Source organism: Pseudophryne corroboree, chromosome 8, assembly GCF_028390025.1.
Source record: "Pseudophryne corroboree isolate aPseCor3 chromosome 8, aPseCor3.hap2, whole genome shotgun sequence".
In the NCBI taxonomy this organism is placed as follows: domain Eukaryota; kingdom Metazoa; phylum Chordata; class Amphibia; order Anura; family Myobatrachidae; genus Pseudophryne; species Pseudophryne corroboree.
Window position 1 is genome coordinate 306,791,354 of NC_086451.1, and position 26,590 is coordinate 306,817,943.

The 26,590-nt window shown below is 45.3% G+C and overlaps 1 protein-coding gene across 2 annotated transcripts in view; it reads right to left on the minus strand.

Annotated features, from left to right (window-relative positions):
- The window catches only part of PASD1 (PAS domain containing repressor 1), a 252,224-nt gene that overhangs the window by 135,777 nt on the left and 89,857 nt on the right, over nucleotides 1-26,590 (minus strand). The window lies entirely within an intron of this gene.

The window sequence follows — 26,590 nt, forward strand, 5'->3', positions numbered from 1 at the left end:
GCGCATTCATCATAAGTCAGTGACAAGTTCAAAAACTTTGGGCGACAGCGGAAGCAGTCCACTGACCAGTAAATCCCTTCCTCTTGTAACCAAGCTCACGCAAACCACCCCACCAACTCCCTCAGTGTCAATTTCCTCCTTCCCCAGGAATGCCAATAGTCCTGCAGGCCATGTCACTGGCAATTCTGACGAGTCCTCTCCTGCCTGGGATTCCTCCGATGCATCCTTGCGTGTAACGCCTACTGCTGCTGGCGCTGCTGTTGTTGCTGCTGGGAGTCGATGGTCATCCCAGAGGGGAAGTCGTACTCGTAAGACCACTTTTACTACTTCCACCAAGCAATTGACTGTCCAACAGTCCTTTGCGAGGAAGATGAAATATCACAGCAGTTATCCTGCTGCAAAGCGGATAACTGAGGCCTTGGCATCCTGGGCGGTGAGAAACGTGGTTCCGGTATCCATCATTACTGCAGAGGCAACTAGAGACTTGTTGGAGGTACTGTGTCCCCGGTACCAAATACCATCTAGGTTCCATTTCTCTAGGCAGGCGATACCGAAAATGTACACAGACCTCAGAAAAAGACTCACCAGTGTCCTAAAAAATGCAGTTGTACCCAATGTCCACTTAACCACGGACATGTGGACAAGTGGAGCAGGGCAGGCTCAGGACAATATGACTGTGACAGCCCACTGGGTAGATGTATGGACTCCCGCCGCAAGAACAGCAGCGGCGGCACCAGTAGCAGCATCTCGCAAACGCCAACTCTTTCCTAGGCAGGCTACGCTTTGTATCACCGCTTTCCAGAATACGCACACAGCTAAAAACCTCTTACGGCAACTGAGGAAGATCATCGCAGAATGGCTTACCCCAATTGGACTCTCCTGTGGATTTGTGGCATCGGACAACGCCAGTAATATTGTGTGTGCATTAAATATGGGCAAATTCCAGCACGTCCCATGTTTTGCACATACCTTGAATTTGGTGGTGCAGAATTATTTAAAAAACGACAGGGGCGTGCAAGAGATGCTGTCGGTGGCCAGAAGAATTGCGGGACACTTTCGGCGTACAGGCACCACGTACAGAAGACTGGAGCACCACCAAAAACGCCTGAACCTGCCCTGCCATCATCTGAAGCAAGAAGTGGTAACGAGGTGGAATTCAACCCGCTATATGCTTCAGAGGTTGGAGGAGCAACAAAAGGCCATTCAAGCCTATACAACTGACCACGATATAGGAGGTGGAATGCACCTGTCTCAAGCGCAGTGGAGAATGATTTCAACGTTGTGCAAGGTTCTGCAACCTTTTGAACTTGCCACACGTGAAGTCAGTTCAGACACTGCCAGCCTGAGTCAGGTCATTCCCCTCATCAGGCTTTTGCAGAAGAAGCTGGAGACATTGAAGGAGGAGCTAACACAGAGCGATTCCGCTAGGCATGTGGGACTTGTGGATGGAGCCCTTAATTCGCTTAACAAGGATTCACGGGTGGTCAATCTGTTGAAATCAGAGCACTACATTTTGGCCACCGTGCTCGATCCTAGATTTAAAACCTACCTTGGATCTCTCTTTCCGGCAGACACAAGTCTGCTGGGGTTCAAAGAACTGCTGGTGACAAAATTGTCAAGTCAAGCGGAACGCGACCTGTCAACATCTCCTCCTTCACATTCTCCCGCTACTGGGGGTGCGAGGAAAAGGCTCAGAATTCCGAGCCCACCCGCTGGCGGTGATGCAGGGCAGTCTGGAGCGACTGCTGATGCAGGGCAGTCTGGAGCGACTGCTGATGCTGACATCTGGTCCGGACTGAAGGACCTGACAACGATTACGGACATGTCGTCTACTGTCACTGCATATGATTCTCTCCCCATTGAAAGAATGGTGGAGGATTATATGAGTGACCGCATCCAAGTAGGCACGTCAGACAGTCCGTACTTATACTGGCAGGAAAAAGAGGCAATTTGGAGGCCCTTGCACAAACTGGCTTTATTCTACCTAAGTTGCCCTCCCACAAGTGTGTACTCCGAAATAGTGTTTAGTGCCGCCGCTCACCTTGTCAGCAATCGGCGTACGAGGTTACATCCAGAAAATGTGGAGAAGATGATGTTCATTAAAATGAATTATAATCAATTCCTCCGTGGAGACATTGACCAGCAGCAATTGCCTCCACAAAGTACACAGGGAGCTGAGATGGTGGATTCCAGTGGGGACCAATTGATAATCTGTGAGGAGGGGGATGTACACGGTGATATATCGGAGGATGATGATGAGGTGGACATCTTGCCTCTGTAGAGCCAGTTTGTGCAAGGAGAGATTAATTGCTTCTTTTTTGGTGGGGGTCCAAACCAACCCGTCATTTCAGTCACAGTCGTGTGGCAGACCCTGTCACTGAAATGATGGGTTGGTTAAAGTGTGCATGTCCTGTTTATACAACATAAGGGTGGGTGGGAGGGCCCAAGGACAATTCCATCTTGCACCTCTTTTTTCTTTAATTTTTCTTTGCGTCATGTGCTGTTTGGGGAGTAGTTTTTTGAAGGGCCAGCCTGCGTGACACTGCAGTGCCACTCCTAGATGGGCCAGGTGTTTGTGTCGGCCACTTGGGTCGCTTAGCTTACTCACACAGCTACCTCATTGCGCCTCTTTTTTTCTTTGCGTCATGTGCTGTTTGGGGAGTAGTTTTTTGAAGGGCCAGCCTGCGTGACACTGCAGTGCCACTCCTAGATGGGCCAGGTGTTTGTGTCGGCCACTAGGGTCGCTTAGCTTACTCACACAGCTACCTCATTGCGCCTCTTTTTTTCTTTGCGTCATGTGCTGTTTGGGGAGTAGTTTTTTGAAGGGCCAGCCTGCGTGACACTGCAGTGCCACTCCTAGATGGGCCAGGTGTTTGTGTCGGCCACTTGGGTCGCTTAGCTTACTCACACAGCTACCTCATTGCGCCTCTTTTTTTCTTTGCGTCATGTGCTGTTTGGGGAGTAGTTTTTTGAAGGGCCAGCCTGCGTGACACTGCAGTGCCACTCCTAGATGGGCCAGGTGTTTGTGTCGGCCACTTGGGTCGCTTAGCTTAGCCATCCAGCGACCTCGGTGCAAATTTTAGGACTAAAAATAATATTGTGAGGTGTGAGGTGTTCAGAATAGACTGAAAATGAGTGGAAATTATGGTTATTGAGGTTAATAATACTTTGGGATCAAAATGACCCCCAAATTCTATGATTTAAGCTGTTTTTGAGGGTTTTTTGAAAAAAACACCCGAATCCAAAACACACCCGAATCCGACAAAAAAAATTCGGTGAGGTTTTGCCAAAACGCGTTCGAACCCAAAACACGGCCGCGGAACGAACCCAAAACCAAAACACAAAACCCGAAAAATTTCCGGCGCTCATCACTACTTTAAACCTTCTGCATTCTGCCATCAACTTGTCACCAATATATATTTGTGTTGCCAGAGACTTTTTAATATTACCTTGGATTCAGTTACCGTTTATCATTTCAGTTCTGCTACTCCCAATTAGTGATGAGCGGGTTCGGTTCCTCGGAAACCGAACCCCCCCGAACTTTACCCATTTTACACGGGTCCGAGGCATACTCGGATTCTCCCGTATGGCTCGGTTAACCCGAGCGCGCCCGGACGGATTCTCGCGAGATTCGGATTCTATATAAGCAGCCGCGCGTCGCCGCCATTTTCACTTGTGCATTGGAAATGTTAGGGAGAGGAAGTGGCTGGCGTCCTCTCCGTTTTTATTCATTGTTGATGCAAATATTTGTACTTGCTTTGTATTATTAATATAGGAGGAGTACAGTGCAGAGTTTTGCTGATCAGTGACCACCAGTTTTATCCGTTCTCTGCCTGAAAAAAACGCTCCTTATCCGTTATCTGTGCTCAGTGTGCTGCATATATCTGTGCTCACACTGCTTAATTGTGGGGACTGGGGAGCAGCAGTATTATATAGGAGGAGTACAGTGCAGAGTTTTGCTGACAGTGACCACCAGTATACGTTGTCTGCCTGAAAAACACTCCATATCTGTGCTGCATTGTAGTATATAGTAGGAGTACAGTGCATAATTTTGCTGACCACCAGTATATAATATATAGGAGTACGGTACAGAAGGCCACTGCTGTACCTACCTCTGTGTCGTCAAGTATACTATCCATCCATACCTGTGGTGCATTTCAGTTTTGCACAGTTTGCTGACCACCAGTATATAATATATAGCATTACGGTACAGTAGGCCACTGCTGTACCTACCTCTGTGTTGTCAAGTATACTATCCATCCATCCCTGTGGTGCATTTCAGTTTTGCACAGTTTGCTGACCACTAGTATATAATATCAGGGGTGTATCTAGGGGTCCGAGCGCCCCTGGCAAAGTAAGGGGCTGGCGCCCCGCCTACACACATTTGCAATAAGGTGTGAGTATTGGAAATGGGGCATGGTCTTGTGGGGGAAGGGCGTGGACACAATAGTACTTCCAATTCAAATGATGCCACACAGTAGTGTCCCTCATTCACATTACACCGCACAGTAGTGTCCCTTATTCACATTACACCGCACAGTAGTGTCCCTTATTCACATTACACCGCACAGTAGTGTCTCGTATTCACATTACACCGCACAGTAGTGTCCCTTATTCCCATTACACCGCACAGTAGTGTCTCGTATTCAAGTTACACCATCCCTCCACCCTAACCCACCTTTCGCACAGCCTGACCTTAACCTGCCCACCCCCCAGCCTCTTCGGTGGTGCCTAACCTTAACCCACCCTTCCTAATCTCCCTCCCTGCAGCCTAACCCTCCCACCCTCGCAGCCTAACCCTCCCATGTGGCTTGCCAGTGGAGACTTTTGGCACCAACTCAATCCTGATTTGGCATTCTGCATCGCTATCTATGTTGGGATGCCAGCATCAGCATTCCGAGCAGTTTCGGGATGCTGGCGTCAGCTTTACGACCGCTGGGATGCCAAACGCCGGCATCTAGACTGCATCCCGAATGAGCTGCTGTGAGATGGACCCAGCCATTAACCAAACACCATTAGTTGGATGGTAGAAGTGCTTCCTGTTAGAAAAAAACATCAGGATGCCATCACTTCCAAGATAAAATGATCAATTATACAATTATCTGATATACATTTCCTTGAACCTGGCCTTCAAATAGGTAAGATATGTATTTTCTTTATTACACTCAACAAGTTAAAGTTTTCGCTTACTTACTACTTACTTACATCTAACATGCATGAAAATCGTGTAGTTTTCCAGGTACTACAGTCCCTTCTCCCAAACACTGACACTTTTATATTATCTTCAACAACAGATAGATCTATAGCACTGTGCTGTATAACAATTGCTGTGTACCTGGTAGAGTCTGTTACTGCCAGCGCGGCCCCGGTGTCCGTCGGCACCGCACTGCACTAGTGATCAGACTAGTGTCCGGCAACACCGCACTTGTAATCAGACTCACAATAAACTACAGTTCCCAGCAGCCCTTGCTGCCGGGAGCTCCCAGCAACAAGGGCTGCTGGGAGCTGTAGTTTATTTTGAGTCTGATTACAAGTGCGGCGCTGCCGGACACCGGCACCGCTCCAGCAGTAACAGACTCTCACCAGGTACAATCTGACAGTACTGCTTTTCTACCCTTTGGCTGCGGGTGGCACAGCCTGGCGGCGCCCCCTCCTTGCCTGGCGCCCCTGGCGAGTGCCATCCTGGCCAATGGGTAGATACACCCCTGTATAATATATAGCATTACGGTACAGTAGGCCACTGCTGTACCTACCTCTGTGTCGTCAAGTATACTATCCATCCATACCTGTGGTGCATTTCAGTTGTGCGCAGTATATATAGTAGTAGGCCATTGCTATTGATACTGGCATATAATTCCACACATTAAAAAATGGAGAACAAAAATGTGGAGGGTAAAATAGGGAAAGATCAAGATCCACTTCCACCTCGTGCTGAAGCTGCTGCCACTAGTCATGGCCGAGACGATGAAATGCCATCAACGTCGTCTGCCAAGGCCGATGCCCAATGTCATAGTAGAGAGCATGTAAAATCCAAAAAACAAAAGTTCAGTAAAATGACCCAAAAATCAAAATTGAAAGCGTCTGATGAGAAGCGTAAACTTGCCAATATGCCATTTACGACACGGAGTGGCAAGGAACGTCTGAGGCACTGGCCTATGTTCATGGCTAGTGGTTCAGATTCACATGAGGATGGAAGCACTCATCCTCTTGCTAGAAAACTGCAGTGCCACTCCTAGATGGGCCAGGTGTTTGTGTTGGCCACTTGGGTCGCTTAGCTTAGTCACACAGCGACCTTGGTGCGCCTCTTTTTTTTCTTTGCATCATGTGCTGTTTGGGGACAATTTTTTTGAAGTGCCATCCTGCCTGACACTGCAGTGCCTCTCCTAGATGGGCCAGGTGTTTGTGTCGGCCACTTGGGTCGCTTAGCTTAGCCATCCAGCGACCTTGGTGCAAATTTTAATACTAAAAATAATATTGTGAGGTGTTCAGAATAGACTGAAAATGAGTTGTTGAGGTTAATAATACTATGGGATCAAAATGACCCCCAAATTCTATGATTTAAGCTGTTTTTGAGGGTTTTTTGTAAAAAAAACACCCGAATCCAAAACACACCCGAATCCGACAAAAATATTTCAGGGAGGTTTTGCCAAAACGCGTCCGAATCCAAAACACAAAACCCGAAAAATGTCCGGTGCACATCACTACTACCAATGCTACGTACCATTTATTATATCATTGTTCTGTGACCTTTGTGTTTATTAAACATCAGCGCATATGCGCAGGACTTTATTCAGTCTCCATGCTTCATACGTCATTCCAACACTGACCCACTAGTGCCCCCTCCGGGAACAGACAAAATCAGAATCCTGACAAAGTGGCTCCAACTACACTTTACTCTCAGCGTCACTCATGAAGTTACATGCAACACATTAATGAAATGCAATGCCATCAATTAGATTGACACTAATGAAAGTCTCAAATGTCTAATGACTTCCTCAAATATAGCGCGGGATGTAATGAAGTCCGAGTTTAGCGGCCATGCAGCATGCTGGCCGAACTAGGCCGTTTATTTTAAAGGGGCAATCATTTACAAGGCTAAACCATGCCTAGTAAATGATTGCCCCTTTAAAACAAATGTATGAGTACGTCCGGTATCCCACACGGCTACTGAACTTGGACTTCAATATATTCAGCCGCTAATATTATATTCCTTTTCTGTTTAAATGATCAGGACACTGCTAAACAAACACAATTCCAATCTCTTATGTCTGCTGAGACTTCTAACCCAAAACTCCCCTTTAATACATTCACATCTTTTTTCTGCCCTCCTATGACAATCAGTGGCCAAGATCTTACTTCCTACTTCAAGGACAATATTGACAAGATCTGTCATGTAATAGTATCCTTTTCCACGAGCATTGGGGGTCATTCCGACCCTTTCGCATGCTGCAGTTTGTCGTAGCGGTGCGAACGGGTCGGAAATGAGCATGCACGGCGGATGCCGCCAGCAGAAAAGTGAGCGCAGCGGCGATCGCAAGAAGACTGACAGGCCGGAGGTGTTCCGAGGGGGCGTCAACTGACCGTTTACCAGGCGTGGTGAGGCAAACGCAGGCATGTCCAGGCGTTTGGAGGGCGAATGTCTGACGTCAATTCTGGAACCTTTGTCGCTGGATCGATCGCACAGGGTAAGTAACTCATACCCTGGTCTTGTTTTGCAGGAAACTTTTTTTAGCATAGCAGGACTGCACAAGCGTTCACAGCCCTGCTATGCTAAAATACACTCCCTTGTCTCTCAACCATTGGTGTCCTCAGCAACCATCTAGGTTCACCTAAAGGTGCTGGCCCTCCTCTTAAAAGGAGAATATATAAAATGACAGAAAACGGCATAAGGTATCACTGCTCTGCCCAAATAATCTACCAATGTGATGTACAAAGTTGGGGCCACAGGTCCATTTAATAAAATACTGCCCCCTAACCCCCCCCCCATTAAGTAAAAGTAAATGTATGACCTTAAAAAATTAAAACAGCTGAAGGAATTGTCGGAATTGTCCCACTTTGGCGTCATTGTCTTGTATTATTTAAATAGTCAATATTTTATTTATACAACAATTATTCATATTCTTTTAGTTAAAAAAATATCTTAAAATGTCAATCCTAACAGCATCCAAACCATCTGTGACCTATATGGGTGTGGAAAAAAAAAATCACATTGTTTACAGGCATTTCATAATCAGACGTGACATAATTAAAGAGAGACCTTCTTTATTTATTCATATAATCTGTTATTGTGCTCTAATTAATGAATGTTCATACAATTTGTAATTCCCAACTAATTGCTCTCTTCACTTATTTCTTTCTTAAGATCCCGAAATTGAACACTTTAATTAGTGATTGTATTACTATTGTAATTCAGTTACTAATTGTGACAACTTCATAGGTGGCCATTTAAAAAAACATCAAGCCAAATGACCTATTACAACAAACACATTTTCTTTTTTTTCTTCTCTACAGTATATTATTTTGTGGATTACAAACATATTAAATACAATGTGTATCAAAGATTCTTCCCCATGGGTTAATCACCTACACATTAGGATAGGCTTTTTGCCTCTTTTCAACCTCATTAACTATGTTACTATGTATATAATTAAGATTTTAAACCTACCGGTAAATCTTTTTCTCCTAGTCCCTAGAGGATGCTGGGGACTCCGTAAGGACCATGGGGTATAGACGGGCTCCGCAGGAGACATGGGCACTCTAAAGACTTTAGATGGGTGTGCACTGGCTCCTCCCTCTATGCCTCTCCTCCAGACCTCAGTTAAAGAACTGTGCCTGGAGGAGATGGACAGTCCGAGGAAAGGATTTTTGTTAATCTAAGGGCAAGATTCATACCAGCCCACACCATCCACACCGTACAACATGGAATATACGCAACTAGTTAACAGTATGAACAAAACAGCATCAGCCAAAGACTGGTCTTAACTGTAACATAACCCTTATGTAAGCAATAAGTATATACAAGCCTTGCAGAAATATGTCCGCACAGGGACGGGCGCCCAGCATCCTCTACGGACTAGGAGAAAAAGATTTACCGGTAGGTTTAAAATCTTATTTTCTCTTACGTCCTAGAGGATGCTGGGGACTCCGTAAGGACCATGGGGATTATACCAAAGCTCCAGACCGGGCGGGAGAGTGCGGATGACTCTGCAGCACCGATTGAGCAAACACGAGGTCCTCATCAGCCAGGGTATCAAACTTATAGAATTTTGCAAAAGTGTTTGAACCCGACCAAGTAGCTGCTCGGCACAGCTGTAATGCTGAGACGCCTCGGGCAACCGCCCAAGAAGAGCCCACCTTCCTAGTGGAATGGGCCTTTCCCGAATTTGGTAACGGCAATCCAGCCGTAGAATGAGCCTGCTGAATCGTGTTACAGATCCAGCGAGCAATAGTCTGCTTAGAAGCAGGAGCGCCAACCTTGTTGGCTGCATACAGGACAAAAAGTGCCTCTGTTTTCCTAACCCGAGCCGTCCTGGCTACATAAATTTTTACGGCCCTGACTACATCAAGGGACTTGGAATCCTCCAAGTCACCCGTAGCCACAGGTACCACAATAGGTTGGTTCATATGAAACGATGAAACCACCTTAGGCAAAAACTGAGGACGAGTCCTCAACTCTGCTCTATCCACATGGAAAATCAGATAGGGGCTTTTGTGAGATAAAGCCGCCAATTCGGACACCCGCCTTGCAGATGCCAAGCCCAATAACATGACCACCTTCCAAGTGAGAAATTTTAATTCAACCGTTTGAAGAGGTTCAAACCAGTGAGATTTTAGGAACTGTAACACCATGTTAAGGTCCCATGGTGCCACTGGGGGCACAAAAGTAGGCTGGATGTGCAGCACTCCCTTTAAAAAAGTCTGGACTTCTGGGAGAGAAGGCAATTCCTTCTGAAAGAAAATTGATAGGGCCGAAATCTGTACCTTAATGGAGCCTAACTTTAGGCCCATATCCACTCCTGTCTATAGAAAGTGGAGAAAACGGCCCAGATAGAAATCTTCCGTAGGAGCATTCTTGGCTTCACACCAAGATACATACTTCCTCCAGATACGGTGATAATGTTTCGCCGTCACCTCCTTCCTAGCCTTTATCAGAGTAGGGATGACTTCCTCCGGAATACCTTTCCCAGCTAGGATTCGGTGTTCAACCGCCATGCCGTCAAACGTAACCGCGGTAAGTCTTGGAACACGCAGGGCCCCTGCTGCAACAGGTCCTCCCTGAGAGGAGGAGGCCATGGATCTTCTGTGAGCATTTCCTGAAGATCTGAATACCAGGCCCTTCGAGGCCAATCTGGAACAATGAGTATTGTCTGCACTCTTTTTTTTGTCTTATGATTTTCAATATCTTTGAGATGAGCGGAAGAGGAGGGAACACATAGACCGACTGAAACACCCATGGTGTCACCAGGGCGTCCACCGCTACTGCCTGAGGGTCCCTTGACCTGGCACAATACTTCCGAAGCTTCTTGTTGAGGCGTGACGCTATTATGTCTATTTGAGGAAGTCCCCAATGACTTGTTATCTCTGCAAAAACTTCTTGATGAAGTCCCCACTCTCCTGGATGGAGATCGTGTCTGCTGAGTCTGCTGAGGAAGACTGCTTCCCAGTTGTCCACTCCCGGAATGAAGACAGCTGACAGAGCGCTTATGTGATTTTCCGCCCAGCGAAGAATCCTGGTGGCTTCCGCCATTGCCACTCTGCTTGTCTGATTGAATCAGAACCGGTAGGTCGCGCAGAAGATTGTCCGCTTGTCGTAGGCCATTGTATATGGCCCTCAATTCCAGTACGTTGATGTGTAGACAAGCCTCCTGGCTTGACCATAGTCCCTGAAAATTTCTTTCTTGTGTGACTACTCCCCATCCTCGGAGGCTCGCATCCGTGGTCACCAGAACCCAGTCTTGAATACGGAACCTGCGACCCTCAAGAAGGTGAGCACTCTGCAGCCACCACAGGAGAGACACCCTGGCCCTGGGGGACAGGCTTATTTTCTGATGTATTTGTAGATGGGACCCTGACCACTTGTCCAGAAGGTCCCACTGAAATGTCCTTGCATGAAACCTGTTGAAGGGGATGGCCTCGTAGGCCGCCACCATTTTTCCCAATACTCGAGTGCATTGATGGACTGACACTCTTTTTGGTTTTAGCAGGTCCTTGACCATGTTCTGGAGTTCCTGGGCTTTTTCCACTGGGAGAAAAACCCTCTTCTGTTCCGTGTCCAGAATCATGCCTAAGAAAGATAGCCGAGTCGTTGGAATCAACTGTGACTTTGGTAGATTTAGAATCCAGCCGTGCTGCTGCAGCACTCTCAAGGAGAGCGACACGCTTTTCAGCAGTTGATCTCTCGATCTCTCTTTTATCAGGAGATCGTCCAAGTACAGGATAATTGTGACTCCCTGCCTGTGCAGGAGCATCATCATTTCCGCTATTACTTTGGTGAAAATCCTTGGGGCCGTGGAAAGCCAAAATGACGTCTGAAACTGGTAATGACAGTCCTGTACAGCGAATCTCAGGTACGCCTGATGAGGAGGATATATGGGGACATGAAGGTATGCATCCTTTATGTCTAGTGACACCATAAAATCCCCCCTTCCAGGCTGGAGACAACTGCCCGGAGCGATTCCATCTTGAATTTGAACTTTTTTAAGTACAGGTTTAGGGATTTTAGATTCAGAATGGGTCTGACCGAGCCATCCGGTTTCGGGACCACAAACAGGGTTGAATAGTACCCTTTTCCCTGTTGGACTAGGGGAACCTTGATAATCACTTGCTGTTGATACAGCTTTTGAATTGCAGCTAAAACTATTTCCCTCTCTGGGGGAGAAGCTGGCAAAGCCGACTTGAAAAATCGTCGAGGAGGCACCTCTTCGAATTCCAGTTTGTAGCCTTGGGATATAATTTCCATCGCCCAAGGATCCACGTCTGACAGAACCCAGACCTGGCTGAAGAGTCGAAGACGTGCCCCCACCGGCGCGGACTCCCTCAGTGGAGCCCCAGCGTCATGCGGTGGATTTAGTAAAAGCCGGGGAGGACTTCTGCTCCTGGGAACTAGCCGTAGCAGGCATTCTTTTCCCTCTACCCTTACCTCTGGCGAGGAAGGAAGAGCCCCGACCTCTTCTGGACTTATGCGACCGAAAGGACTGCATCTGATATTGTGGTGTTTTCTTTTGCTGTGGTGGAACATACGGCAAAAAAGAAGATTTACCCGCGGTAGCCGTGGAAACCAGGTCCGCGAGACCCTCCCCAAATAAGACCTCACCCTTGTAAGGTAAAACTTCCATATGTCTCTTTGAGTCGGCATCACCCATCCATTGGCGGGTCCACAGGGCTCGCCTAGCAGAAATAGCCATGGCGTTGGCTCTTGAACCTAACAGCCCAACGTCTCTCGCAGCGTCTCTCATATATAAGGCTGCGTCTTTAATGTGACCCAAGGTCAATAAAATGCTATCCCTATCTAGGGTGTCAATGTCAGATGACAAGTTATCTGCCCATGCTGCTACTGCGCTACATACCCATGCCGACGCTACTGCCGGTCTGAGCAAGGCACCCGTATGTGTATAAATTGATTTTAAGGTAGTTTCCTGTCTGCGATCAGCAGGATCCTTGAGGGCTGCCGTGTCCGGAGATGGTAGCGCCACCTTTTTGGACAAGCGCGTTAAAGCCTTGTCCACCCTGGGCGAGGATTCCCACCGTAACCTGTCCTGCGCGGGGAAAGGGTACGCCATAAGAATTCTCTTGGGAATCTGCAGTTTCTTGTCTGGAGTTTCCCAAGCCTTTTCAAATAAAGCGTTCAGCTCAAGAGACGGGGGAAAGGTTACCTCATGTTTCTTTTCCTTAAACATGCATACCCTCGTGTCAGGGACAGAGGGGTCATCTGTGATATGCAAAACATCTTTTATAGCAATAATCATATAATGAATACTTTTGGCCACCCTTGGGTGTAACCTTACATCATCGTAGTCGACACTGGAGTCAGAATCCGTGTCGGTATCAGTGTCTGCTACGTGGGACAGGGGGACGTTTCTGAGACCCTGACGGGCCCTGTGACACAGCCAAAGCCATGTTTTGACTCCCTGTTTCTTCCCTGGACTCTGCTTTGTCCAATCTCTTATGTAATAAAGACACATTTGCATTTAAAACATTCCACATATCCAACCAATCAGGTGTCAGCGTCGCCGACGGAGACACCACAATCATCTGCTCTACCTCCTCCTTAGATGAGCCTTCCGCTTCAGACATGCCGACACACACGTACCGACACCCCCACACACTCAGGGATATATATCTATATGGAGACAGTCCCCCAATAAGGCCCTTTGGAGAGACAGAGAGAGAGTATGCCAGCACACACCCAGCGCCACCGGACACTGGAATAAAATCCCAGTCAGTACAGTGCTTTTATTTATACACTGCTCAAAAAAATAAAGGGAACACTAAAATAACACATCCTAGATCTGAATGAATGAAATATTCTTATTAAATACTTTGTTCTTTACATAGTTGAATGTGCTGACAACAAATTCATACAAAAATTATCAATGGAAATCAAATTCATTAACCCATGGAGGTCTGGATTTGGAGTCACCCTCAAAATTAAAGTGGAAAAACACACTACAGGCTGATCCAACTTTGATGTAATGTCCTTAAAACAAGTCAAAATGAGGCTCAGCTTAAATCATAGAATTTGGGGGTCATTTTGATCCCAAAGTATTATTAACCTCAATAACCATAATTTCCACTCATTTTCAGTCTATTCTGAACACCTCACACCTCACAATATTATTTTTAGTCCTAAAATTTGCACCGAGGTCACTGGATGACTAAGCTCAGCGACCCAAGTGGCCGACACAAACACCGGGCCCATCTAGGAGTGGCACTGCAGTGTCACGCAGGATGGCCCTTCCAAAAAACACTCCCCAAACAGCACATGACGCAAAGAAAAAAAGAGGCGCAATGAGGTAGCTGTGTGAGTAAGCTAAGCGACCCTAGTGGCCGACACAAACACCTGGCCCATCTAGGAGTCGCACTGCAGTGTCAGGCCGGATGGCCCTTCCAAAAAATACTCCCCAAACAGCACATGACGCAAAGAAGAAAAAAAAGAGGCGCAATGAGGTAGCTGTGTGACTAAGATAAGTGACCCTAGTGGCCGACACAAACACCTGGCCCATCTAGGAGTGTCACTGCAGTGTCACGCAGGATGGCCCTTCCAAAAAATACTCCCCAAACAGCACATGACGCAAAGAAGAAAAAAAAGAGGCGCAATGAGGTAGCTGTGTGACTAAGATAAGCGACCCTAGTGGCCGACACAAACACCTGGCCCATCTAGGAGTGGCACTGCAGTGTCACGCAGGATGGCCCTTCCAAAAAACACTCCCCAAACAGCACATGACGCAAAGAAAAATGAAAGAAAAAAGAGGTGCAAGATGGAATTGTCCTTGGGCCCTCCCACCCACCCTTATGTTGTATAAACAGGACATGCACACTTTAACCAACCCATCATTTCAGTGACAGGGTCTGCCACACGACTGTGACTGAAATGACGGGTTGGTTTGGACCCCCACCAAAAAAGAAGCAATTAATCTCTCCTTGCACAAACTGGCTCTACAGAGGCAAGATGTCCACCTCATCATCATCCTCCGATTCATCACCGTGTACATCCCCCTCCTCACAGATTATCAATTCGTCCCCACTGGAATCCACCATCACAGCTCCCTGTGTACTTTGTGGAGGCAATTGCTGCCGGTGAATGTCTCCATGGAGGAATTGATTATAATTCATTTTAATGAACATCATCTTCTCCACATTTTCTGGAAGTAACCTCGTACGCCGATTGCTGACAAGGTGAGCGGCGGCACTAAACACTCTTTCGGAGTACACACTTGTGGGAGGGCAACTTAGGTAGAATAAAGCCAGTTTGTGCAAGGGCCTCCAAATTGCCTCTTTTTCCTGCCAGTATACGTACGGACTGTCTGACGTGCCTACTTGGATGCGGTCACTCATATAATCCTCCACCATTCTTTCAATGGTGAGAGAATCATATGCAGTGACAGTAGACGACATGTCCGTAATCGTTGGCAGGTCCTTCAGTCCGGACCAGATGTCAGCATCAGCAGTCACTCCAGACTGCCCTGCATCACCGCCAGCGGGTGGGCTCGGAATTCTGAGCCTTTTCCTCGCACCCCCAGTTGCGGAAGAATGTGAAGGAGGAGATGTTGACAGGTCGCGTTCCGCTTGACTTGACAATTTTCTCACCAGCAGTTCTTTGAACCCCTGCAGACTTGTGTCTGCCGGAAAGAGAGATACAACGTAGGTTTTAAATCTAGGATCGAGCACGGTGGCCAAAATGTAGTGCTCTGATTTCAACAGATTGACCACCCGTGAATCCTTGTTAAGCGAATTAAGGGCTCCATCCACAAGTCCCACATGCCTAGCGGAATCGCTCAGTGTTAGCTCCTCCTTCAATGTCTCCAGCTTCTTCTGCAAAAGCCTGATGAGGGGAATGACCTGACTCAGGCTGGCAGTGTCTGAACTGACTTCACGTGTGGCAAGTTCAAAAGGTTGCAGAACCTTGCACAACGTTGAAATCATTCTCCACTGCGCTTGAGACAGGTGCATTCCACCTCCTATATCGTGGTCAGTTGTATAGGCTTGAATGGCCTTTTGCTGCTCCTCCAACCTCTGAAGCATATAGAGGGTTGAATTCCACCTCGTTACCACTTCTTGCTTCAGATGATGGCAGGGCAGGTTCAGGCATTTTTGGTGTTGCTCCAGTCTTCTGTACGTGGTGCCTGTACGCCGAAAGTGTCCCGCAATTCTTCTGGCCACCGACAGCATCTCTTGCACGCCCCTGTCGTTTTTTAAATAATTCTGCACCACCAAATTCAAGGTATGTGCAAAACATGGGACGTGCTGGAATTTGCCCAGATTTAATGCACACACAATATTGCTGGCGTTGTCCGATGCCACAAATCCACAGGAGAGTCCAATTGGGGTAAGCCATTCTGCGATGATCTTCCTCAGTTGCCGTAAGAGGTTTTCAGCTGTGTGCGTATTCTGGAAAGCGGTGATACAAAGCGTAGCCTGCCTAGGAAAGAGTTGGCGTTTGTGAGATGCTGCTACTGGTGCCGCCGCTGCTGTTCTTGCGGCGGGAGTCAATACATCTACCCAGTGGGCTGTCACAGTCATATAGTCCTGAGTCTGCCCTGCTCCACTTGTCCACATGTCCGTGGTTAAGTGGACATTGGGTACAACTGCATTTTTTAGGACACTGGTGAGTCTTTTTCTGAGGTCTGTGTACATTTTCGGTATCGCCTGCCTAGAGAAATGGAACCTAGATGGTATTTGGTACCGGGGACACAGTACCTCAAACAAGTCTATAGTTGGCTCTGCAGTAATGATGGATACCGGAACCACGTTTCTCACCGCCAAGGATGCCAAGGCCTCAGTTATCCGCTTTGCAGCAGGATGACTGCTGTGATATTTCATCTTCCTCGCAAAGGACTGTTGGACAGTCAATTGCTTGGTGGAAGTAGTAAAAGTGGTCTTACGACTTCCCCTCTGGGATGACCATCGACTCCCAGCAGCAACAACAGCAGCGCCAGCAGCAGTAGGCGTTACACTCAAGGATGCATCGGAGGAATCCCAGGCAGGAGAGGACTCGTCAGAATTGCCAGTGACATGGCCTGCAGGACTATTGGCATTCCTGGGGAAAAATATATATATATTACTACTGCAGGTATATATAATATAATGACGGACCTGCTGGACACTGTCAGCAGACTCCTAAACTACTAGTATGAAGAAGATAGAAAAAAAAAAACCACCACAGGTAGGTATACAATTATGGACGAGCACTGACGACACAGAGGTAGCTACAGCCGTGGACTACCGTACTGCGTCTGCTAGTATAGAGATGATAATGATATAAAAAATATATATATATCACTACTGCAGGTATATATAATATAATGACGGACCTGCTGGACACTGTCAGCAGACTCCTAAACTACTAGTATGAAGAAGATAGAAAAAAAAACCCCACCACAGGTAGGTATACAATTATGGACGAGCACTGACGACACAGAGGTAGCTACAGCCGTGGACTACCGTACTGCGTCTGCTAGTATAGAGATGATAATTATATAAAAAATATATATATATCACTACTGCAGGTATATATAATATAATGACGGACCTGCTGGACACTGTCAGCAGACTCCTAAACTACTAGTATGAAGAAGATAGAAAAAAAAACCCCACCACATGTAGGTATACAATTATGGACGAGCACTGACGACACAGAGGTAGCTACAGCCGTGGACTACCGTACTGCGTCTGCTAGTATAGAGATGATAATGATATAAAAAAAATATATATATATCACTACTGCAGGTATATATAATATAATGACGGACCTGCTGGACACTGTCAGCAGACTCCTAAACTACTAGTATGAAGAAGATAGAAAAAAAACCCCACCACAGGTAGGTATACAATTATGGACGAGCACTGACGACACAGAGGTAGCCACAGCCGTGGACTACCGTACTGCGTCTGCTAATATAGAGATGATAAAGATGATAGAGATGAACAAAAAAAATATAACACTACTGCAGGTAAATATTTATATAATATAATGAATGACGGACCTGCTGGACACTGTCATCAGAATGCGTTTATAGAATAAAAAAAAAAAACACCACAGGAGTGTTTAACTTTTTCAGGCAGACAATATACTGGTGGTCACTGGTCAGTCACACTGGCAGCAAAAGTGTGCACTGTACTCCTGCTATAACTGCACCCCAGTATCCCCCACAATTCAGCTGTGTGAGCAGTGAGCACTCAGCACAGTCAGATATACATAGATGATATTATCATGCAGCACACTGAGTCTGAGCACAGATATGGTATGTGACTGTGTATCGTTTTTTTTCAGGCAGAGAACGGATTATATTAAATAATAAATAAAACTGGTGGTGGTCACTAGTAACTATCAGCAAAACTCTGCACTCTGAGTACTCCTAATGCTCCCCAAAATTACTAAGTTAGTAGTAAATCAACACAAGTGTCTATATCTATTCTAACGGAGAGGACGCCAGACACGTCCTCTCCCTATCAATCTCAATGCACGTGTGAAAATGGCGGCGACGCGCGGCTCCTTATATAGAATCCGAGTCTCGCGATAGAATACGAGCCTCGCGAGAATCCGACAGCGGGATGATGACGTTCGGGCGCGCTCGGGTTAACCGAGCAAGGCGGGAAGATCCGAGTCTGCCTCGGACCCGTGTAAAAAGGCTGAAGTTCGGGGGGGTTCGGATTCCGAGGAACCGAACCCGCTCATCTCTACTAAAGTCTTTAGAGTGCCCATGTCTCCTGCGGAGCCCGTCTATACCCCATGGTCCTTACGGAGTCCCCAGCATCCTCTAGGACGTAAGAGAAATAGTTTAGTAAAATTCTAGTGAAGACTCATATACATTATATTGTAGATGTTGCAATCAAGCATGAGAAGTCAAATTGTAGTGCAATAAACATAACATCTTGCATGTCATGAATATAATCACATTACAGCAGTGACGTCAGGAGAGGCTGAGCCTCACCTGTCATATTCCAGTATACTCCAGAGTTTTGACTCTAAAAATGATTAGACTAAATACAAAGAAGATATTTATAACTTATACATATCTTTAAATATACATAAATATAGGGTAACAAAATATATAGTGCTGCACCTTTTGTATAATGTCCACATGAACACTTGTGTTCGTATATGTGTGTGTAAATCTCGCACTGATACTAGCTAGTGCCCCCCTCCAAGCCATTGACCTTACCGCATGTCACTGTATTACAGCAATGTGTAGAAAAAAGTGCACCTTCGATTAAATATATATTTTTAGAAATCAGGATATATTTAATAATTATCTAATCCTCGTCAACTCCTGCAAGTTTCTAAATCAAACCTTGTGTGCCAAATAACAAATAACAGATTTGAATACAGCCGAAAGAAGAGAACGCTTTATTTAAATAATACAGAATATATATATATATATATATATATTCAGCACTTTTGAAATATCACAATTCTCTACTTAATCAGCTGTGGACCCTGAAGAATTGCACTGAAAGTCTGCTGTTCAGTGCACCCATACTCAACAGGATTTTCCTAACACTTTTAGAAGTCTGCTTTCTAACACCATCACTTCCAGATCACCCTGCTTAGAGGAAACAGTGCCCAGAACATTGCATCTAATATGTATTACAGCTACTACGAGACCTGGCGCTGATAGTTCCTGGTGTTACTGGGCCATATGCAACAGATGCCCCTGCTCTGCTCAATGCACATGTACAGAGGTCGGCACATGTACAATGCCGTAAAGTCTGGGATCAGGATAGAGCAGCCAGAACGGGTCACTGGGCCCAACTGCCATTTTTATATGGTTTTTAACAGGGGCGCAGCCAGAAATTTGTGGGCGCCATAGCAACTTTTTGAAGGGGGCCCCCAGTCCCAATGCTTTTAGAGAGACACCTCTCCTCAGCAGTTGTTAATTTTATGCCTCATAATAGTGCCATAGATAATTTATTAAACCATAGTAGTGCTTGAGTTAATCTTATGCCTCATAGTAGTGCCCTAGTTTATTGTATGAAGCATAGTAGTGACCTAGGTCAAGTTATGTTACAGTGTACACATGGGGGGTAATTCCAAGTTGATCGCAGCAGGAATTTTTTTTGTCGACCTAATGACCGTATCCCGTTCATATTATGCCCCACCATAGGGCCTCCACTTTACATTGTGCCACATTACAGTGACCCAGTGCACATTACGTATCATTATTTATTATTATTATTATTATCCCTTCCAGTTCATTTTATACCACATTACAATGAGCAGGTCCAGTGGCATACCTAGATATACTGTAGGAGCCCAAGACAAACGTTTGTAAGGCCCCCTATGTACCTCCAAATGATGAAAACTGTATATAACACATGTAACTTTGCCAGGAAACGTGGGCCCCTCTCAGCTCTGGGCCCCATAGCAGCTGCACTGCCTGCACCTATGGCAGCTACGCCCATGGTTCTTAACAAATGATGAGGGGCAGATGTATTAAGCCTGGAGAAGGGATAAAGCAGTGATAAAGCAGTGATAAGTGCAAGGTGATAAACACACCAGCCAATCAGCTCCTAACTGTTAATTTACATACTGATCTGATTGGCTGGTGCGTTATAACCTTGGACTTATCACTGCTTTATCACTGTTTTATCACTTCTCCAGGCTTAATACATGCGAGTATGAGTGTTACTCAGATTTTTCTCTCTCTAGAAATGCCAGCTTATTGTATATTATGGCAGAAACTTGCCATTTTACTGCATTAAACTCTACTCTGAGTATTATTCAACGTAAATAGCATGGCATACTAACTTTCAGCTAATTAACTGTGCTCTGGTTAATTAAGTCAAACAGTAAATGTGAAATCCTAAACCAGACAAATGCCTCCATCAAGAACTAGGTCATGTCAGCATTTCTGCTCAAACCTTGTATAAGATGCTTATATTTCATGTCCCGATACTGGGAAGAAGTTGCTGATTAAATGTTTAACCACACTTCTTACAGTTGCACAATGCAGCACCTCACAAAAAACAACAGCACAGTTTTAATACTCCATAGGAGTCAGGGAACCCATTGTAAAATTGCTGAGTGGTCAGCTTGGGGAGACAACTGACATTGGTGGTCATTCCGAGTTGTTCGCTCGTTGCCGATTTTCGCTTTGCTGCGATTTGTTGCTAAATGCGCATGCGCATGGTACGCAGAGCGCATGCGCTTAGTTATTTTACACAAAACTTAGTAGATTTGCTGTTGTCCGTGCAGCGCTTTTCAGTCGCACCACTGATCAGTGAGTGATTGACAGGAAAGGGGCATTACTGGTTGGTAACTGAGCGTTTTCCGCGAGTGTGCTAAAAAACGCAGGCGTGTCAGGGAAAAATGTGGGAGTGTCTGGAGAAACGGGGGAGTGGCTGGCCGAACGCAGGGCGTGTTTGTGACGTCAAACCAGGAACTAAACTGACCGAGCTGATCGCAATCTAGGAGTAAGTCTGGAGCTACTCAGAAACTGCAAGAAAATATTTAGTAGCAATTCTGCTAATCTTTAGTTCGCTATTTTGCTAAACTAAGATACATTTCCAGAGGGCGGCGGCCTAGCGTTTGCAATGTTGCTAAAAGCAGCTAGCGAGCGAAAAACTTGGAATGAGAGCCATTGTTCTACAAACAATATGTGGCTTGCTGCACTTGTGGATCTACTGTAAGTGCCACAGTGCTGTGACTTGTAGTCCTGTAACACCTAGGGTCGGCAGTCCTGCCAGGAAATATACTTGGGCAAGCTTGAATGCTCTATACAGTTCGTCTAGATTCCAACCAACTCTGGCTTGCTGGACATACTGTACTGTAGTAATACTCTGACTTGTACAGATGTTACCGGGCATGCTGCAAACGTCCTACTTGGACTTGTAGTTCTGCAACAGGGACTTGCATTCTACCTGAGACTTGCAGACTGGCTGGAAGTGCATTCTAGGAGTTATAGGCTGGCAGGCAGTGGAAAAAAAATATTATCATGGCTAGTGTTCCAACCTATTTTATTGGCAGGTAGAAATGGGACTTTATATCAGTGTTACTAACAGAACACAATTCTAAATGTGCAAGCGGTCGCTCATGCGCCCGGTAGTTTGACGCGGTGGGGACGAGGCAAAGCCTTCCTATGTAGCTTGCCCCCATTGCCAGGTATAGCCCATTGCCAGGTATAGGATATGGTCATCTCAAGATGTAACTACAGTACCAAGCAATAAAAATGGAAGCTTATGATGCTTAATAAAATTCAATAAGCTTCCACCCCCATAGATGTCTATAGTGACAGAGGTAAGCAGCCCTGACTAGGTGAGCACTGGAAAGAAACATCTCTGATTTCTCCTATGTTACCTATTTGTATATTGTGAAAAGTTGAAAAAAGCCATTTGTCTAAGGAAACATCAGGAAAAGTGCTTTCTAAGAAAACCCCATATTGAGGCCAGAATATGCTTTACAGAAAAACTATGGACCTTAGATGGCGCTAAAGCCATGGGTCTCCGCATCACTTTTTATTGTACCTGCTTGCTGACAGGAACAGCTATAGTTAGTTATTAAATAAATTATACGGACCCTTTTATTTTTTCAAATTTGAATGCAATCCAAAGCATAGCCCTCAGTGCAGCAAGCTTCATACGCCACATGCTTTGCAATAAAAGGCATTACAATTTACAAACTTCTGAATGGCTATGAATATGCAGATATTTTTCCCTGAGATGTGTGGATCTCACATCAAAAAGCCAAGGATGTGTAGCACTGTAGTGAATGTGTGAGTGGAAGGACCAATAAGAAGCCATGATCACAAGATTAAGACTTCTGATTGGTCCTCCTGCAGTAATTTTAAACTAGAAAACCTTAATATTCAGCCACTTAGGGGGTCATTCCGAGTTGTTCGCTCGTTATTTTTTTGTCGCAACGGAGTGAATAGTCGCTACTGCGCATGCGCAATGTCCGCAGTGCGACTGCGCCAAGTAAATTTGCTATGCAATTAGGAATTTTACTCACGGCATTACGAGGTTTTTTCTTCGTTCTGGTGATCGTAATGTGATTGACAGGAAGTGGGTGTTTCTGGGCGGAAACTGGCCGTTTTATGGGTGTGTGTGAAAAAACGCTACCGTTTCTGGGAAAAACGCGGGAGTGGCTGGAGAAACGGAGGAGTGTCTGGGCGAACGCTGGGTGTGTTTGTGACGTCAAACCAGGAACGACAAGCACTGAACTGATAGCAGAAGTGTCTATTCGCAATTCTGCTAATCTTTCGTTCGCAATTTTACTATGCTAAGATTCACTCCCAGTAGGCGGCGGCTTAGTGTGTGCAAAGCTGCTAAAAGCAGCTTGCGAGCGAACAACTCGGAATGACCCCCTTAATACAGTTTGAGCAACTTTGAGAATCCTTAAGAATAATATAAGAATTAGTCCAGGCAAATCTAGTATAGAAGAACACATGATTATAGTAACCATTCAGTGATTGCCAAAATATCTACATGCCCTTTATTGCAAAGATTAAATCAAGATCCTTGGAGGTCATTCCGAGTTGTTCGCTCTCAAGGCGATTTTAGCAGAGTTGCTCACGCTAAGCCGCCGCCTACTGGGAGTGAATCTTAGCATCTTAAAATTGCGAACGAAGTAATCGCAATATTGCGATTACACACCTCGTAGCAGTTTCTGAGTAGCTTCAGACTTACTCGGCATCTGCGATCAGTTCAGTGCTTGTCGTTCCTGGTTTGACGTCACAAACACTCCCAGCGTTCGCCCAGACACTCCTCCGTTTCTCCGGCCACTCCTGCGTTTTTTCCGGAAACGGTAGCGTTTTTTCCCACACGCCCATAAAACGGCCTGTTTCCGCCCAGAAACACCCATTTCCTGTCAATCACACTACGATCGCCTGAGCGAAGAAAAAGCCGTGAGTAAAAATCCTAACTTCATAGCAAATTTACTTGGCGCAGTCGCAGTGCGGACATTGCGCATGCGCACTAAGCGGAAAATCGCTGCGATGCGATGAAATTTACCGAGCGAACAACTCGGAATGAGGGCCCTTATTTCAGAAACTGAAGCAGAATCCAAAATTGTAGGAGCCCTTTGTATTGTTTTCTTTCTTTGAAAAAAAGTGAAATAATATATCTCTTAAAATACATTTTGTATGGGGCTGAAATCAGTGTTGGGATCATGGTCATGAAAATATATCCACTTGTTATTTATAGGTACAATTCTAACACAGATATAAACAGCACGTGATGGATTAAAAAACCACTTGATTTCTAATTAATGTATTTCATCTCAGAGTGCCGCTGCTTGTTTGAAGTTATTAGTATGTATATATATATATATATATATATATATATATATATATAGACATACAGACAGACAGACATACATGTAGCGATTCTGATCCCCGGTATACATATATATATATATACACACATATATATTTTGTCCAGAATGATACGGATATGGATTAGCAAAATTTTACTTTGCAATATGAATATCAAACGTCCTGCTTCTATTATAAAAACAATTACAAATACATATAAACATAGAGACAGCTGTCATTTTACCTTCTCAATGTGACACGGCCACTGGATACCATCACAATACAAGTATATTACAATCAAGATTGACATACAGTAGAAGAATATACCTACTCAACATGACCTGTTCACTAGATATAATCATAATACAATTCTACTGAACTCTATAAAGTCATACAAAAATGTATTTACCCAACACAAGCTGAAATATCTTACAATCTTACAGACAACAAAGAACACACATAGGATGTGTAGACACGGTGAGATCCTTGCTATGCCCGATTTTAACTTGCGATTTCCCTTGAACTCCCTGGAGCCCAGGTAGCACAGATTTTGACTAACTTTTCTTGAGATATGGACTATGTGTGCTTACGATTTTGTCTTATGTGAGATGTCATTGACATGTGAGATGAACTAGATAGTACACTGATCTAGCAAGGATTGACTTGCCTATCTTTTCTTGCGATGCCGACCTGGCTGGACCGCGCATCGGGATCGAATCGGGATCGCAAGGTGACTTTCACCTTGCAATCTGCACTAACTTTTCTTGCGATTTTGACTATATGGTCGAAATCGAAAGAAAATATCTCACCGTGTGTACACAACCTTATGCACACACAATCTGACCCCTGTGTATGATATTAATACAATTATATTACAATCTAGCAGATTAAAAAAGAATACACCTACCATAACAACGTGACCACTACATATGATCATAACTCAATTCTATTATATTAGTTCTATACATAGAAGAATACCCCCAACCAGCATAACCTGACAACTGCCCATGGTCATAAAACACTTTTTTTCCACTCATTACAAACAGAAGGATACACCCAACTAGCATGACCTGACCACTAGACAGCACCATAACACAATTCTATTACATTCCCTACAGACATAGAAGAATACACCCAACCAACATGACCTGACCACTGGACATGATCATTATAAAATTCTAAAAAAAAACAAAATATGTGGATGCAATGTGATATGTGAAGGGAAGAGGAGCTGTGTGGAAGAAGTGTGATCTGTGTGTGGAGCTGTGAGGGGCAGTGAGATTTATAAGGGTAATCTGTGTGAAGGCAGTGTTATCTGTAAGGGGGCTGCATAAGCAAACACATGGGGGGTTTCTGGGAAACCCCCATCTCTTGACAAGTGGCTCACATTGGGGTGGGGGGGCTTGTGAGAAGGCAGTGTTATCTGAGAGGGGGGTTGGGATAAGTGCAGAGGCGGAACTCCGGGAGGCAATGGAGTCTGCTGCCGCCGGGCTCCTGTCCTGAGGGGGGCATTTCGCCTCCATTGTCTCCCGTTCCGTGTGCCGAGTGCTGACCTCTATTTTTCTGATGTGAAATGGGGGCTAAGCGGAGCGATATCAGCATACGCACTTCCGCTTCCTCTATACACAGGAGCGGAAGCAGCCCGAGGCATAGCAGGACCCAGTCTATGACAGCCTTAACTGTAACTCGCTGCGCTGCCTTGCTGTTGATATACAGCAGTAGAACATGCGGATGGTGAGCGCAGAGCCATAGACATTTCCTCATTGCTGCCTGAGTGCCTGCCATCTCCCTCAAGTCCCCGTCACTACACACACACAGTAAGTAACATCAGCTCCAGTGACTCCACACTCTACAAACTTTGTGCTCACATTATAAAGCTCTGTGATAATGTAACCTGCTTTAAAATTTATTTATCCCTATAATCAGTCCCTCAGGTAAACTTGCTCATATTTAGGGGGTGTACTAGCAGAGTCATATGTATTGGGAGTACTATAATAATATATGATGAGTGTACCACCCAATATATATGCCACTTATATTACTTCCAACACATATCATGACCCTTCTATCACACTCACTACATTTGACCCTTATAGTACTCCGTCCTAATACATATGTAGTAAATATGCTATAAGGCGATGCAGTCAATATACCGTCTGTCAGGATCCCGGCGTTCAGGACACCGACACCGGAATCCCGACAGCTAGCAATTTTACCAACATACGGAATCCCAACACCCAACCGATATTCCCACTCAGTGGGTGGGTCCACGCCACCCACCAAATTAGAATAGAACCTGCTGGGATATCATATGTATACCGCTATAAGGGGCATATGTATGTATTGAGAGTACTATTGGGGGTATATCTCTTGGATATGATATAAGAGGCATATGTTTTGTATGTACTATCAGGGGCTCATGTGCACAGTATTAAATGTACTATTGGAGGGGGGCTATATCGTATAGCACCCACTAACCTGTGGTCTGTATTTATTGTAGTGTCACCAAAGACATGTGTCTGCATTAGATAAAATATTGGGGTCCATGCCGCTATACAGCAATCTTCAAATCTCTGAGTGGAATTTTTATTATACAGTATACTGACCACTAGAGAAAGATA